Source organism: Orycteropus afer, unplaced genomic scaffold (assembly GCF_000298275.1).
Source record: "Orycteropus afer afer isolate SDZICR_OR568_19922 unplaced genomic scaffold, OryAfe1.0 scaffold01065, whole genome shotgun sequence".
Classification (NCBI taxonomy): Eukaryota; Metazoa; Chordata; class Mammalia; order Tubulidentata; family Orycteropodidae; genus Orycteropus; species Orycteropus afer.
Genome location: NW_006922652.1, coordinates 64,404 through 82,838, shown reverse-complemented (window position 1 = coordinate 82,838; position 18,435 = coordinate 64,404).

The following is an 18,435-nucleotide window of genomic DNA, read 5'->3' as shown; positions in this document are numbered from 1 at the left end:
GCGCGGGATCGGGCAGTGTTTCGTTCTGCTGTGCATGGGGTCGCTATGAGTCGGAAACGACTCGACGGCACTTAACAACAACAACAACAATAGTTGCCTTAGATATCTAGGACTGCCATAACAAAAGATAGCACAAGGGTGGCTTTAAAGAAAAGAAATTCTTGTCAGAGTCCTGGAGGCTAAAAATCCAAATCTCAGCCTGTGGATTCCTTCTGTGGGCCTCTTAGTTTTTGGTGGCTGCTGGCAATCTTTTACTGTTGATAGATGCATTGGTCTGTGTTGTCATAGGGTGTCTGTCCTCTGTCTTCCTCCTCTGTGTGTGCGTGCATTCTACTCTTTTTATAAGGCATCACTCAGAAGGGATTATGTTCAGGACACATCCCATTCTAATATGACCTCATTAACATAACAAAAGAAAAACTCAGTTTCCAAGGGGTCATATTTACAAGTAAAAGGGTTAGAACTTCAACATAACTTTTTGGGGACACACTTCAATCCATAACTGGTTTGATTACTCAGTGCCACACTGACAGGAATATAGGGTGGGCTTAACAAACAGGAGTTTATTCTCTTACAGTTTTAAATGTTAGAAGTCCAAGTTCAAAGTGCCAACCTCTAGGGGCTAGGTGAAAGCCCCTCAACCTTGGGCTTCAGCTCTGCCTCTTGCTCCCAGCTCACTGGAGCTAGAGGTGTCTCTTCACTCAGGCAGCTGCTGGCGGCTGAGGCTAACAAGCCCTAGATTGACAAAGAAAATGGCACAGTCCCAGTATTACCCAACAACATGGCAAGCCACTAGTTCAAGTCCAGAGACAGTCCAAAAGCAGCAGGAAACTTGGCAAGCTGCCAAGCATGCCAAAAAGCTGCAGACCGTTTTTAACGCTTCTCTTTATATACTGGAAGCAGATCACATCCATAAGGCAGCGACTCAGGTGCTCCAGTAGATTCCATCATAGGGCTGATTACCAATCTCACCATGGAGAATAACTATATCCAGCTGCCCAGCTACTCAAAGCCAGGCCCAGCCAAGTGGACACATAATCTTAACTACCACAATAATAACAGACAACACTCTACCTTGCCAAAAGACTCCATCCATTTGTTACTTAAAATCTCTTATAGGTCCCTGCCTAACTCAGTTGTTTCCAAATTGTGTTCTGTAGAAGTGCTTCCAGTATTGGGAGTTGTGGGGTAGATAGACCAGATAGGCCCCTTCCACATCAGAAAAACTTTTCTTTGACTAATTATGACATTATTTTCCTTTGAAGTGTTTGTATTAGTTATTTCTGTGTAACAAATTACCCCCCTAAACTAGTAGCTTACAAAACCAAACTTATATCAGTTTCCATGGGTCAGTAATATAGGCTCAGTTTAGCTGGGTGCTTCTGCCTCAAGGTCTCTCTCAAGGCTCAAACATTGTTGTTGACCAGACCAGGGGAAGGATCTGCTTACAGGTGAAGTCTTCACCAGGGTAGAATCCACTTCTAAGCTCACTGACATGGTTGTTGGCAGGATCCAGTTCCTTGTAGTCTGTTAAACTGAGAGCCTCAGTTCCTCCTTAACTGTTGAACAGAAGCCTTCCTCAGTTCCTTGCCACATGGGCCTCTCCATAAGACTGAACACAGCATGAGAGGTGGCTCCATCAGACTGAGCATGAAGTCAGAGAAGACACACAGGATGGAAGTTACAGTGTCTTTCTGGCAGAAGCTCAGAAGTTATATCCTATCACTTTGTTACATTCTTTTCATTTGTAGCTGGCCACTAGGTTCATCCCACATTCGTGGGGAGGAATTACAAGGGTGAGGGTGGATGTTACTGAGGGCCATTTTAGAGGCCTAGTACAGTACTTCATATGAAGTTTGATTATCTTTGGCATAGAGCCTTGTTTCTCAATGACCGACCAACTACCTACTAGGATTCACTTCAGGGAACTTACTAAAAATCGAGATGCCTAGGCAACAAAGAAGGAACTCTGGTGGTGTAATGCCTAAGGCATTTGACTGCTAACCATAAGGTTGGCCGTTCAAACCCACCAGCGACTCCCCAGGAGGAAGACTGGGCAATCTACTTCTGTAAAGATTTACCACCTAGGAAACCTAAAGAGGGTCTCTGTGAGTTGGAATAGCAACAAAGACATTGTCATTTAGTAGGTCTTGTTGTTGTTGTTATTTGCCATCGAGTCGGCCCTGACTCATAGCGACCCCTCCTTGGGTTTCCGAGGCAGTATCACTATGGAAGTAGGAATGCCCAACCTTCCTTCCAAGGAGTGGCTGGTGGGTTTGAACTACCAGCCTTCTGGTTAGCAGTCAAGTGCCTTAGGCACTATGCTACCAGAGCTCCTTTAGTAGGTCTAGAAATCTTTAATTTTAAAAAAACTCCACAGAAAATTTTATGCACAAAGAAAAAGTTGAGCTTCTTAGCATTGCATTTAGGAGTTCTGTGGTGCAGTTGTTTAAACGTTCACTAACCAAAAGGTCAGTGGTTCGTACCCACCAGCTGCTCCATGGGAGAAAGATGAGGAAGTCTGCTTCCATAAAGATTTACAGTGCTGGAAACCGTATGGGGCAGTTAAATTCTGTTTTATAGAGTCATTATGAGTTAAAATTGACTCAGTGGCAGTGGGACTGGTTTTTGGTAGCCTGGTATTTAAGTCACAAGCTATGACAGTGAGGGTAAGTCCTCAGTTTTCTTAAATGCAAAATGAGGATAATGTCTACCTCACAGAAGTACTGCAAATTTCAAATTACTTAATGTTTAATTTTAGCTACAATGATTAGTTCATACTTACTGTTTCGATCTAATCCCTATCTATCTCCTTAGCCCATTTCAAGTTACTGGTCCAACTGCAGCCCTGACACCATAGCTTCTTAGTTTTCATTTATCCATGTCTAATAAGCTTTTGTATTAATCTTTTCAAAACCTTGCTCAGCCACCCTTACCCTTATTCTCATTATCTGAATGAGAAAATAGATATGGAGTTTAAGATATTGCTCTATAAAATCAGTTGCCAAAATGGAATATTTCAATTGTAATATAAGGATAATATAAATGATTCCTCTGGTTTTCAATAGTTGGGCAAAGGTTTTCAAGTTAGATGTGGCAGATTAGTTCCCAAATGTGACCACAACAATATTTCCCATTCCACATGCTCTATTGCAATATGACCCATTAATAACAAGAGTTTATTTTTCTAGCCACTTGAATCTGGGAAGGGTCTATGATTACTCTAACAGAATATGGCAGAAGTGAAACTCTTTATGAGTTCTGGGTATAGCCAGATTTGCTTCTTCAGTTTCTTGCCTTCTGATAAACTGCCCTTGGGATGCTCCATCTCAGAAACTAGAACCATGCTTTGAGAAGCCATGTGTAGGCCCTCTAGTCAGCAGCCCTGACTAAGCTACCAGTAGAGAGCCAGTACCAACTACCAGTCATATGAGTGATGTCCATCTTGAACATACAGTTGAGCATGTTTCAGATGACTATAGCCCCAACCAACAATCAATTGCAAGCATAAAAACCAGAGCCTAGTCAAAGCATAAAACTTTGGAAAATAATAATATATTGTTGTGTTAAGCCTTTAAATTTTTTGGTAATGTTATGCAGTAATAAACACCTTTAGCATCTAGGTGTATCAGTTATCTGATCTCAAAATAATGCAGAGTAAAATCATGCCAAAAATATATGACTTACAATAATAAGCATTTATTATTGCTTACAAGTCTATCACTAGTCTGTCAGTTTCTCATACTTTGGTGACTTTCATGTTGCTGTGATACTGGACACTATGCCACCAGTATTTCAAATACCTGCAGGGTCACCCATGGTGGACAGACTCCAGCAGAGCTTCCACATTAAGAAAGACTAGGAAGAAGGACACGACTAGGTCAACTTCTGAAAAAATTGGATTGAAGAAACCTTACGAATAGTAGGGAAACACTGTCTGATACAATGCTGAAAGTTAAGCCCCTTGAGTTGGAAAGCACTCAAAATACAAATGGAGAAGAGCTGCCTCCTCAAAGTAGCATTGACCTTAATGATATAGATGGAGTAAAGCTTTTGAGAACTTCATTTGCTGATGTGGCATGACTCAAAATGGGAAGAAACAGCTGCAAACAACCAATAATAGTTGGAAAATAGAATATACAAAGTAATAATCTAGGAAAATTGGAAATTGTAAAAAATGAGATAGAACACATAAAGATCATTAATCTAGACATTAGTGAGCTGAAATGGAGTGGTATTGGCCATTTTGAATCGATCATATGGTCTACTATATTGGGATACAACACAAATTGAAGAGGAATGGCATCACATTCATCATCAAAAAGAATATTTCAAGATCTATCACTGAAGTATAATGCTGGCAGTGATAGGATAATATCCATATATCTACAAGGAAGACCAGTTACTACTACTACTATTATTCAAATTATGCAACCAGTAAAGCCAAAGTTGAAGAAACTGAAGATTTTTTTTTTTTAAACCATCTTCTGCAGTCAGAAATAAACCAAGCATGCAATCAAGACATATTCGTAATTACTGGTGATTGGAATGCACAAGTTGGAAACAAAGAATTGGTAGTTGCAAAATATGGCCTTGGTGATAGAAATGATGGCAGAGATTGCATGATAGAATTTTCCAAGACCAACAACTTATTCATTGCAAATACTTCTTTTCAACGACATAAATGGTGACTGTACATGTGGACATTGCCAGATGGAATACACAGGAATCAAATTGACTACATCTGCAAGAAGAGATAATGGAGAAGTTCAATATCATCAGTCAGAACAAGGCCAAAGTTGACTGGGTAACAGATCAATTGCTCATATGCAAGTTCAAGTTGAAGCTGAAGAAAATTAAAATCAGTTCATGAGAGCCAAAATATGACCTTGATTATATCCCACCTGAATTTAGAGACAATCTGAAGAAGAGATTGAGGCAGTGAATACCAGTGATCCAAGACAAGAAGATGTTGGATGACATCAAGGACATCATATATGAAGAAAGCAAAAAATCATTAAAAAGACAGGAAAGGAAGAAAAGACCAAAAAGGATGTCAGAAAAGGCTCTGAAAATTAATCTTGAATGGAGAGTAGTTAAAGTGAATGGAAGAAGTGACAAAATAAAAGAGCTGAATAGAGGATTTCAAAGAATAGCTTGAGAAGCCAAAGAGTTATAATTAAATATGCAAAGACCTGGAGTCAGAAAATCACAAGGGAAGAACACACTGGGCATTTCTCAAGATGAAAAAATTGAAAAGTAAATTCAAACCTCAAGTTTCAATATTGAAGGATCCTATGGCCAAAATATTGAACAATACAGGAAGCGTCAAAAGAAGATGGAAGGCATACAAAGAGTCACCAAATGGGCTGGTTGATGTTCAACCATTTCAGGAGGAAGCATATGATCAAGAACAGATGGTATTGAAGGAAGAAGTCCAAGCTGTACTGAAGACATTGATGAAAACAAGTGTAGTATTTAGGTTGTGTGTCAACTTGTCTGGGCCTAGTTTTGAGTGGCTGGGCAGTTAGATGTAGTTATTCCCCGTAATGAGACTGGTAATAAACTCCATGGGAATCTGCAGTGAGCTGAGTAGCTGCCTTAGGGACATGGTCTGCTTCCAGTATATAAGGAGAAGCATTGAGATAGGTCTCTGAACTTTTTGGCACACTTGGAACCCGTATGTGGCCGATTCTTCAAATCAGCAGCCTGCCATGTTGTCTGCCAATTTTAGGATTGTACCTGGACTTGAACCAGTGGCCTGCCATGTTGTTTGATAATTTTAGGACTGTGCCATTTTATTCATTTACCTTGGGTTTGTCAGCCTCAGCAGCCATCAGCTGTCTGAGTTAAAAGAAGCCTCAGCTTCAGTGGACTGGGAGCAAGAGGCAGAGCTGAAGCCCAACATTGAAGGGCCTTCACCCAGCCCCTAGAGCTGGCACTTTGAACTCAACTTTTAGCCTCCTAAGTTGTGAGAATAAACTCTGGTTGTTAAAGCCACCCATTTGTGTAATTTCTGTTAGAGCAGTACAAGAGGTAACCAAAACAACAAGGTTCCAGGAATTGACAGAACAGCCACTGAGATATTTGGACAAGTGAATGCAGCACTGGAAACACTCACTTGTTTATGCCAAGAAATTTGAAAGACAGCTACCTGGCCAACTGATTGGAAGAGAGCCTTATTTGTGCTCATTCCAAAGAAAGGTAATCCAGGAAAATGTGGAAATTATCACACAATATCACACACAAATAAAATTTTGCTATAGATAGTTCACACTCAGAAGAGGACATGGAATGATGGATATTGTTGCTGATGTCGATGAATCTTGGCTGAAAGCAAAGAATGCCAGAAAGATGTTTACCTATGTTTTATTGACTATGCAAAGGCATTCAACTGTGTAGATCATACCAAATTATGGGTAACATTGGAAACAATGGGAATTCCAGAACATTTAATTGTGCTCAAGAAGAACCTGTTCATAGACCAAGAGGTAGTTGTTTGAACAGAACAAGGGGATACTGAATGGTTTCAAATCAGGAAAGGGATGCATCAAGGTGTATCCTTTCACCAAATTTATTCAATCTGTATGCTGAGGAAATAATCTGAGAAGTTGGACTACATGAAGACACAGTATCAGAATTGCAAGAAGATTCACTAACAACCTGCAATACGCAGATAACATAATCCTGCTTCGTGAAAGTGAAGAAGACTTGAAGCACTTACTGATGAAGGTCAAAGACTACAATCTCCAGTATAGACTGCCTCTTAACATAAAGAAAAAAAAAATTCTCACAAATGGACCAATAAGCAACATCATGATAAATGGAGATAAGACTGAAGTTGTTAAGGATTTCATTTTACCAGGATCCACAATCAACACCCAGCAGCAGTCAAAAAATCAAATGACATGAGATTTAAGACAAGATCACATCCTACTAACAGACCCCCACCTGACCCCTCTTCAAAAGAGATTTAGAGAAACACACTGAACCAGATACAAATAATAATCCTGGAATACCTATCAGCCACTCCTCAGAAGGAAGATGGGGCAATCTACTTCCATAGTGATACTGCCTTGGAAACCCAAGGAGGGGTCGCTATGAGTTGGGTCTGACTTGATGGCACATAACAACAACAACAATGTTGTAGTATCTAAGGCATTTGACTGCTAATCGGAAGGCTGGCAGTTCAAACCCACCAGCCACTCCTCAGAAGGAAGATTGGGCAATTTACCTCTGTAGAGATACCACCTTGGAAACCCAAGGAGGGGTCGCTATGAGTCGAATCAACTTGATGTCAGTGAGTTAATGAGAAGATACAGTTTTAGATTGAATGAAGACAGGAAAGGGAGCAAGTTCAGTGACCAGTGTGTGTGTGTGGGGTGGGGGGTGGGGGCAACCTGGCCCAAAGAGAAGCTAGTACAAATGCAAAGGAGGACAAGGAGGGGGAAAAAAAAAAAACTTCATGGAACCCATAGGTGTTAAAGACTGATCAGAAGGATTTCAAGGTGAGTTAAAGCCACTTGCAAGGGAGAAGACTGTGTAGGGAAATGGGTCAGACCTCTTGGAGCTTGAGCTACTGTGGAGTCCAGGAGGGAATAAGGGAAAGAGAAGGAAAGCTCTTCCCAAATAAACCAAACACCAAATCAGAACCATAGCAGTGGGCTAGAGTACAGATCTTAGCAAATCTTCTTGGCACAAAGTGGAAAGACCTTGTGGATCTTTGTGGAAGAGGGCTGCTACCCTTTCTCCTGTAGGGGAGCTGGTGGAGTTGACAGGGCTTTGATGAATGCCACCCTTCGTCCTGGAGATCTTGGATTTATCATTTGTTGCAGTCAACAGCTGGTACTGCCTGCTAACCTTGAGCTCATCAATCCCTGCAGCTGTGTGAGTTGGGAAAAGCCTCCAGCTTGAGGTTTGATCCAAGAACTTGAGACTTCCCAGCTTCTATAAGTGTGTGAGCCATTTTCCTAAGATAAATTTCTCTTTCTCTATATGTATATATAAGGTTTACTGGTTTTGCTTCTTTAGAGAACCCAGCCTAACACATTTAGTACTGGGAGCGGTTCTAGAGAGACAATATCACAAGGATGGGCTTCATAAATTGGTTCTCACCAATTCTGTTTTGGTTCTCCAATTTGATTAATCGTAAAGGCACTGGTGACCCTCCCTATTAGTAAAGAGGGCCCTGCTAATTCGTGGAGTGAGATGGCAACATTAATATGCAAAATAGCACCACTAATAGATCAAGTACTTTTGAGAAGTGTGGCTCTGGTTGATCACGTATTTGATACTTTCCTGCAATTTTGTCAGTGTGAGGAGTATAAGGAAGCTGGTTGGTTGGTCCTACTTACACTAGACAAAGTGGTGAAATAGCGAAATGAGTTCAGGGCTGCTGAATCACAGCTCAAGTACTGCATAAAAGACCTCAATGTTTCCAGTTGGGCTCTGAAAGACTTATTTCTTCTAGTAACAGAGCTGATATTGCCAAAAACCAAACACAGAGTCTTATTGTGAAGGTGACTGAATTACAACGTCAATTAAATTGCCAACCCAGAATGATGTGTGACGTTAAAGTGAGGGCATTGGTTGGGAAAAAAATAGGATCGTGAAACCTGGAATGGGGACATGTGGACAGATAGCTAGGAAGATGAGGATATGGAGCCTGTAAATTCTGTTGAATCCCTCCCATCTGAAGGGATTACTATAAAACCATTATCCCTTCCAATTCAGCTTTATGGGATTAACCCAACTGTTCCTGCTGGGTCATTGCCTGAGGTAGAGGCCATGGAAGACATTGCTGAATGTTCTCAGGAACTTCCGCAAACACCCATTGTTGCTGCTAGACCTATAACTAAAGTTAAGGCCAAGCGAGCCCCAAAAGGTGAAATACAAAGTGTGGCTGAGAAAGTGGTACACTACACCCCAAAAGACCTATTTGATTTTGCTAACATGTACAGGCAGAAACCTGGAGAATATGTATGGGAATGGCTACTGAGGATGTGGGATAATGGTACAAGGAATATAACATTGAATCAGTCTGAGTTTATTGATTTAGGCCCACTAAGTATGGATTCTTCATTCAGTGTTTCAGCTCGAGAGGTCAGGAAAGGATCTAATAGTTTATTTGGTTGGCTTACTGAAGCATGAATTATGTGGTGGCCTACCTTAAGTCAAGTTGAAGTACCAGACATGCCTTGGCATAATGTAGATGAAGGTATCCAGAGGCTTAGGGAAATCGGCCTGTTAGAATGGATTTATCAAATTAGACCCCTAGAGCCAGAAATGGAGAGTCCAGAGGGCATGACTTTTACCAGTATGGTGAGGAATAAATTTGTGAAGGGATCCCAGCATCCTTGAAGACTGCTGTGATTGCAGTTTTATGTAAGCCAGATTTGACAGGGGGAACTGCCCTAATTGAACTAAGACGCTTAACTACAATGGGGCTGATTGGACCCCATGGTAGTAGGGATCAAGTGGTAGCAGTTAATCGACAAAGACGAGGTGGGAGTGGTTATCATAATGGACATCAGAGTTGGAACAGTAATCAGAATACTCTGACTAGTGTGGAATTATGGCATTGGCTACTTAGGCATGGTGTTCCTAGTAGTGAAATACATGGCAAACCTACTAAATATTTACTTGATCTGTATAGACAGAAGAATTCTAGGTCACGTGACAGCAGCCTAGACTGAGTTGCCAGAATACAGACTCAGCCTCTCAATCACTTCCCAGACTTGAGCCAGTTTACAGACCCACAACACCTTGAATGGAGGGGAGGTCATGTCTGCTTGAGGAAGGACCCCACTATGTTGCCAAAACTTTATACTATCTTTCTCCCTTTTCCCTAAAGGGATCTGAGGCCTTTTATGAGAGGAATGTTCACTGGGGAAAAGGAAATAATCAGACTTTTTGGGGATTACTGAACACTGGCTCTGAACTGACACTAATACCTGGAGACCCAAAGCATCATTGTGGCCCACCAGGCAGAGTGAGGGCATATGGAGGTCAAGTTATTGATGGAGTCTTAGCTAAGGTGCTTCTCACAGTGGGTCTAGTGGGTTCCCAAACCCATCCTATAGTGATTTCCCCAGTTCCAGATTGCATAATTGTAATAGATACACTGAGTAATTGGCTGAATCCCCACATTGGGTCCTTGACATGTGTAATAAGGACTTTTATGGTAGGAAAAACCAAGTGGAAGCCATTAGAACTACCTTGGCCTGGAGAAATAGTAAATCAAAAGCAATACCACATCCCTGGAGGGGTTGCAGAGATTACTGCCACCATCAAGGACTTGAAGGATGCAGGAGTGGTGATTCCCACCACATCCCCATTTAATTCGCCTATCTGGCCTGTACAAAAAGCAGATGGATCTTGGAGAATGACAGTAGATTATCGTAAACTTAATCAAGTGGTGACTCCAATTCAGCTGCTGTTCCTGATGTGGCTCCTGGTACCTGATATGCAGCTATTGATCTGGCCAATGCCTTTTTCTCAATATCAATTGCAAATGAGCATCAGAAGCAGTTTGTCTTCAGATAGCAAGGCCAACAATATAATTTCAGAGTGCTTCCTCAGGCATATACCAACTCTCCAGTATTATGTCATAATTTAATCTGTAGAGCTCCTGATCACCTTTCCCCTCCACAAGACATCACATTGGTCCATTATATTGATGACATTATGCTGATTGGACCTAGTAAGTAAGTATCGATGACTCTAGACTTATTGGTGAGATATCTGTGTACTAGAGTGTGGGAAATTAATCCAACAAAAATTTAGGCACCTTCCACCTCAGTGAAATTTCTAGGGGTCCAGTGGTATGGGGCATTTTGAGATATTCCTACTAAAGTGAAGGATAAGTTATTGTATCTGGCTTCCCCCACAATGAAAAAGGAGGCACAATGTCTGGTATGCCTCTTTGGATTTTGGAGGCAACATATCCCTCATTTGGGTGTGTTGCTGCAGCATATTTATCAAGTGACTTGGAAAGCTGCTAGTTTTGAGTGGGGCCCAGAACAACAGAAGGCTCTGCAACAGGTTCAGGCTGCTGTGCAGGCTGTTCTGCCACTTGGGCCATATGATCTGGCTGATCTAAGGGGCTTGAAGTGTCTGTAGCAGGTAGAGATGCTGTTTGGAGTCTTTGGCAGGTCCCTTTTGGTGAATTGCAACACAGACCCTTGGGATTTTGGAGCAAAGCCCTGGCATCCTCTGCAGGTAACTACTCTCCTTTTGAGAAACAGCTTTTGGCTTGTTACTGGGCTTTAGTAGAGACTGAACACCTAACCATGGGCCACCAAGTGACCATGAGGCCTGAGCTGCCCATCATAAACTGGGTGTTATCTGACCCACAGAGTCATAAAGTTGGATGTACACAGAAGCACTCCATCATTAAATGGAAGTGGTGTATCAGAGATCGGGCTCGAGCAGGACCTGAGGGCACAAGTAAGTTGCATGAGGAAGTGGCCCAAATGTCCATGGTTTCCACTCCAGTCGCATTACCTTCCCTCTCCCAGTCTGAATGCAGGGCCTCATGGGAAGGTCCTTATGATCACTTGACTGAGGAAGAGAAAACTAGTGCCTGGTTTACAGATGGTTCTGCATGATATGGAGGCACCACTCAAAAGTGGACAGCAACAGCACCGCAAGCCCTTTCTGGGACTTCCTTGAAAGAGAGTGGTGAAGGGAAATCTTCCCAATGGACAGAACTTTGAGGTGTGCATCTGGCTGTTCACTTTGCATAGAACAAGAAATGGCCAGACATACGATTGTATACGGATTCATGGGCTGTGGCTAATGGCTTGGCCAGATGATCTGGGACTTGGAAGGAGCATGATTGAAAGATTGGTGATAAGGATGTATGGGGAAGAGGTATGTGGATAGATCTCTCTGAATAGGCCAAAGGAGCAAAGATATTTGTGTCTCATGTGAATGTGCACCCAAAGGTGACCTCAGCAGAGGACTTTAACAATCAGGTGGCTAGTATGACACATTCAGTGGAAACCAGCCATCCTTTTTCCCTGACTACTCCTGTCATTGCTCATTGGGTTCATGAACAAAGTGGCAATGGCGGCAGGGACAGAGGTTATGCATGGGCTCAGTAACATGGACTTCCACTTACCAAGGCTGATTTGGCTACCACCACTGCTGAGCGCCCAATCTGCCAGCAGAAGAAACCAACACTGAGTCCGCAATATGGAACCATTCCTCAGGGAAATCAGCCAGCAACCTGGTGGCAGGTTGATTACATTGGACCACTTCCATCATGGAAAGGACAGAGTTTTGTTCTTACTGGAATAGATACTTATTCTGGATATGGATTCGCCTTCTCTGCACGTAACACTTCTGCCAAAAGTACCATCCATGGACTTATAGAATGCCTTATCCACCATCATGGTATCCCACACAGCATTGCTCTGATCAAGGGACTCACTTTACAGCAAATGAAGTGTGGCAATGGGCCTATGCTCGTGGAATTCACTGCTCTTACCATGTTTCCCATCATCCAGAAGCAGCTGGCTTGATAGAATGATGGAATGGCCTACTGAAAACACAATTACGGTGTCAGTTAGGTGGCAATACCTTGAAGGGTTGGGGCAATGTTCTTCAGGAGGATGTATATGCTCTGAACCAGCGTCCAATATATGGTTCTGTTTCTCCAATAGCCAGGATTCACGGGTCCAGGAACCAAGGGGTGGAAACAGGAGTGGTACCACTCACTATTACCTCTAATGACCCGCTGAAAAAATTTTTGCTTCCTGTCCCTGCTACCCTATGCTCTGTGGGTCTGGAGATATTAGTCCCAGAGGGAGAAACACTTCTCCTGGAGACACAATACTGATTGTATTGAACTGGAAGTTAAGAATGCCACCTGGCCATTTTAGCTCATGCCTCTGGATCAACAGACAAAGAAGGGCATTACTGTACTATTTGGTGTGATAGATCCTGATTACCAAAGGGAGACTGGATTGCCATTACATAATGGAAGTAAAGAAGAATATATCTGGGATACAGGAGATTTTTTAGGACATCTGTTAATACTACCATGCCCTGTGATTAAAGTTAATGGAAAATTACAGCAACCCAATTCTGATATGACTACTAATCGCCCAGACCCTTCAGGGATGAAGGTTTGGATCACCCCACCAGGCAAAGAACCATGACCAGCTGAGGTGCTTTGTGAGGGCAAGGGAAATATGGAATGGGTGGTGGAAGAAGGTAGTTCAGAATATCAGCTACAACCACGTGACCAGTTACAGAATAAGGAGTGTGATTTTTCTATTTCTTCATTGTATATGTGCATCAAATATTTTTGTTTTCTTCTCTTATGAACTATGAAATGTAAACAGGGTTAATATGTTTCAATCGTACGTGTGTTAGTGTATCATGTTAGGTGCAAATATGACTTTATAATTTTGTCCTTATTTAGCGATTATGTATGGTTAAGGAGATGTGTACAACTGTCAAACTGACAAGGGGTAGACTGTGATAGTTGGAGTTGTGTGTCAACTTGGTTTGTGTCAACAATTCTGAATGGTTTAAGAAGTTGTGATGTGGGTTATTCCCATGATGAGATTGGTTGTATATGTTTTGAGCAGCCAAACCTTTGAAAGGGAGTTTCCCTAGGGGTGTGGCCTACTTCCAATATATTTATGGATATCCTGGGAAAATGAGACACTCTTCTATGGATCTGGATCCTGTTGTTCTGCCTACAACTGTCCATGAATGAACAATCCACCATTCAGCCTGGTGGTCTTGGATTCATCATTTGTCAGAGTCAACAGCCTCTATAGTGCCTGCCAACCTTGAGGTCATCAGCCCCTGCAGCTGAGTGAGTTGAGAAAAGCCTCCAGCTTGACCTTTGATCCAAGAAGTTGGGATTTGCCAGCTTCTATAAGTGTGTGAGCCATTTTCCTAAGACAAATTTCTCTTTCTCTATATGTGTATATGTAAGCTTTACTGGTTTTGCTTCTCTGGAGAACCCAGCCTAACACAGATACAGAAGATCTTAGCAACCAATCAACTCTACCTCACAGACATATACAAAGCACTCCACCCAACAAAAGCACAATACACATTCTTCTCCAGTGCACATGGATCGGTGTTCAGAACAGACTATACACTAGGCCATAAAACAAGCCTCAATAAATTTAAAAACACTGAAATACTACAAAGTATCTTCTCAGATCACAATGCTATAAAATTAGAAATCAATAATAGGAAGACTAAGACATGGAAACTAAGTAACACACTGCTCAAGAACTACTGGGTACCAGATGAAAAAAAGTGTGAAGTAAAAAAAAAAAAAATTCCTAGAAACAAATGAGAAATAAAATGTAACTTGCCAAAACCTTTGGGATGCAGCGAAAGCAATACTCAGTTGTCATTTTACAGCAATATATGCACATATTAAAAAAGAAAGACTCAAAATTAACACCTTAACTCAAAAACTCCAACAATTAGAAAGAGAGCAACAAAAGAAACCTACAGTATCCAGAGGAAAGTAAATAATAAAGATCAGATCAGAAATAAAGTAAGAAAAAAACAGAGAAAAATAAAAAAGACTAGAACTGGTTCTTCAAAAAGATTAACAAAATTGACAAACCACTGGGAAATATAACAAAGAAAAAGAAAAGAAGTTGCAAATAACATGAATAATAAATGAAATGGTAGACATCAGAACATAACTGAAATAAAAAAGAGTAACAGACTATTATGAAGAAGTCTACTCCAACAAATTCGAAAACCTACAAGAAATGGACGAATTTCTAGAAACACAAGACTTACCTAAACTAACAGTCTGAGATAGAATGTTTGAACAGACCCATAACAAAAGAAGAAATTGAATAGGTCATAAAAAAACTCCCCATAAAAAAGTCATGGCCCAGACAGCTTCACTGAAGAATTCTATCAAATGTTCAGAGAAAAGCTGATACCTATACTGCTCAAACTACTTCAGAACATAGAAAAGGATAGAATCCTCCCATTTTTTTTCTTAACAAAGCAAACATAACCCTGATACCAAAATCAGGTAAAGAAATCACTAAAAAGAAAAACTACAGGCCAATATACCTCATGAGTATAGATGCATTTTTTTTTTTTTTTTTTTTTTTAGCAAAATCCTAGCCAACAGAACCAACAACATGTCATAAAAATAATACACCATGACCACGTGGGATTCATGCCAGGTGTGCAAGGATAGTTCAACATCAGAAAAACAATCAATGTAATCCATCACATAAATAAAACAAAGGAAAAGAACCATATGATCATATCAATTGATGCAGAAAGGCATATGATAATATCCAATACCCATTTCTGATTGGAAAAAAAAAAAAAGACTCTCAGCAAAATAGGAATATAAGTAAATTTCCACAACATAATAAAGGGCATATATGCAAAACCAATAGCCAACATTATTCTCAATGGAGAAAGACTCAAAGCAGTCCCCCTGCGAATAGGAACCAGACCAGGATGCCCTCTATCTATCACTACTTCTATTTAACATTGTATTGGAAGTCCTAGCCAGAGCAATAAAGCAAGAAATAAATGAAAGGCATCCAAATTGGCAAAGAAGTAGTAAAATTATCTTTATTTGCAGATGACATGATCCTATACATAGAAAACCTGTGAGACTCAGCAAAATAACTACTGGAACTAACTGAAAGATTCAGCAAAGTGGCAGAACATGCAATCAATATACAAAAATCATTTGGATCCCTGTACATCAACAAAGAGATCTCTGGAAATAAGGAAAACAATACCATTCACAATAGCTACCAAAAAGATAAAATACTTAGGAATCAATCTTATTAGGGACACAAGAGATCTATAAAAAAGAAAATTACAAAACATTGTTATAAGAAACTACAAGAGACCTACATAAACGGAAGAACATGCCATGCTCATGGATAGGAATACTGAATATTGTGAAAATGACAGTACTACCCCAAAGCAATCTATATTTTCAATGCAATCCTGATCCAGATTCCATCTGTATTCTTTAAGGACATGTAAAAACCAGTCACTAATTTTATATGGAAAGGAAAGAGACTTTGATAAGCAAAGCACTGCTGAAGTAGGAGGTCTCACACTCTCCAATCTCAAATCCTACTACACAGCCACAGTGGTCAAAATGGCATGGCTTGGTACAAAGACAGAAAAACAGCAGTGGAACAGAATTAAGAATCCAGAAATAGCCCCATCCATCTATGGACAACGAATCTTTGACAAAAGGCCAAATCCATGAAATGAGGGAGAGATAGACTCTTTAACAAATGGTGCTGGCAAAACTGGATATCCACTTGCAGAAAAATGAAACAAGATCCATACCTCACACCATACACAAAAATGAACTCAAAATAGATCAAAGACCTAAATGTAAAACACAAAACCATGAAGTTCATAAAAAATAAAGTAGAGGCAAACCTAGGGCCCTTAATCTATGGCATAAATATACTATGAAGCATAACCCAAGATGCACAAGCAGTGGAAGAGAAACCAGATGACTGCATCTTTTAAAAATTAAATTCTTAAGTGCACTGAAAGAATAAAAAGATAACCTAAGGACTGGTGGAAAAAAAATTGGCTATGACATATCCAACAAGGGACTTATCTCTAAAATTTATAGAAAACTTTAACTCTTCAACATCAAAAAGACAAAAAATCCAATTCAAAAATGGGCAAAGGACATGAACAGATACTTCACTGAAGAAGATATACAGGCAGCCAACAAATACATGAGGAAATGCTCAGGATCACTAGTGATTAGAGAGTTGTAAATCAAAACAACAATGAGATATCATCTCACCCCAGCAATAAAAGCAAAGTTCAATAAGAAAATAACAAATGCTGGCAAGGCTGTGGAGAGATTGGAACTCTCATATATTGTTTGTGGGACTTTAAAATGGTACAGCCACTGTGGAAAATGGTATGGCATTTCCTTTAAAAAATTGGAAATAGAAGTACTATTTGATTCAGTAATTCTGATACTAGGAATATATCCTAAGGAAGTGAGAGTCAGCACATGAATAGACATGTACACACCCAGTTTCATCACAGCACTATTTGCTATTGCAAAGGGATAGAAACAACCTAAGTGCCCATCAACAGATGAATGGATAACCAAACTATGGTACATTCACACAATGGAATACTATGCAACATTAAAGAATAATGAAGAATCTGTGAAATACCTCATAATGCGGATGAGCTTGGAGAACATTCTGCTGAGTGAAGTAAGTCATCAACAGAAGGACAAATATTGTGTGAGTCCATTATTATAAAAAGTCAAGGAAAAGTTTACACAGGGAAGGAAATTTACTTTGTTGGTTACCAGGGATGGGAGGGAGGGGAAAGGAAAATTTCTGACTAGTTGAGTCATGTGTTGATTTTGGTGAAGGAAAAGGCAATAAGTGTGTGACCAGCACATTAACAACAGGGAAAAGAGGGACAGAGAAATGTGCATAGAGATATAGACAATGGGGAAAATACTATTACATACACAATACTACATTCCCAGTAACAACAAACAGTAATCTATGTGTATATGCATAGAGAGATAAGAAGATCAGGTGTGGGTAGGCAAATGGGAAAATATCCATGACTGTAGATAGATTTGACTGATGACATTCTTATATGTGTATTTGTGTTACAAAAATATCCATACACATTTTAGAAGTACCAGGGGACAAAGCTGGAGTAACTTCTCAGTGATAACCAAACACCTTGAGGGAGTGAGTCACCAGGCCTGCAGGCTCTGGAGCACAGTTCAGGGGACATAAAGTGCAACTGACACAACACAGCACATAAAAATCTTGTTCTACATCCTACTTTGGTGAGTAGTGACTGAGGTCTTAAAAGCTTTCGAGTGGTCATCTAAGATGCAACTTTTGGTCCACCCTCGTCTGGAGCAAAGACGAGTGAAAAAAAGAGAAAGTCATATGGAAACAATTAGTCCAAGGTTCTGATGGACCATGGGTAGATACATCAGCCTTCACAATCCTGTGACAAGAAGAACTAGATGGTGCCCAGCTACTAATGACAACCGCTTGGAAAGGAATCAAAATTGGAGATCCTGGAGAGTGGGAGAAAAAAGGTGGAGCAAAATTCAAAAACAAAAATGACCAGAATTACTGGTTGCATAAAGGCTGGTAGAACTCCCTAGATTATGGCCCTGGGTTATCCTTCAGGCATGGAATTGGACTCACTTCCATGGATTAGTTCTCAGCCAAACAGTAGAAATGCCTATAAGCAGAACACCTACCCTAGGGAGATGCACTCCTTAAGTTAATCGACTGTGAGTGATCAGAAGTGCATCACTGCATAGAGGGAAAGCTAGAGAGATAGGAAAAAGACAATTAAAACAAGTCCAAGAGAGCCAAAATATGATCTTGAATATATCCCTCCTGAATTTAGAGATCATCTAAAGAA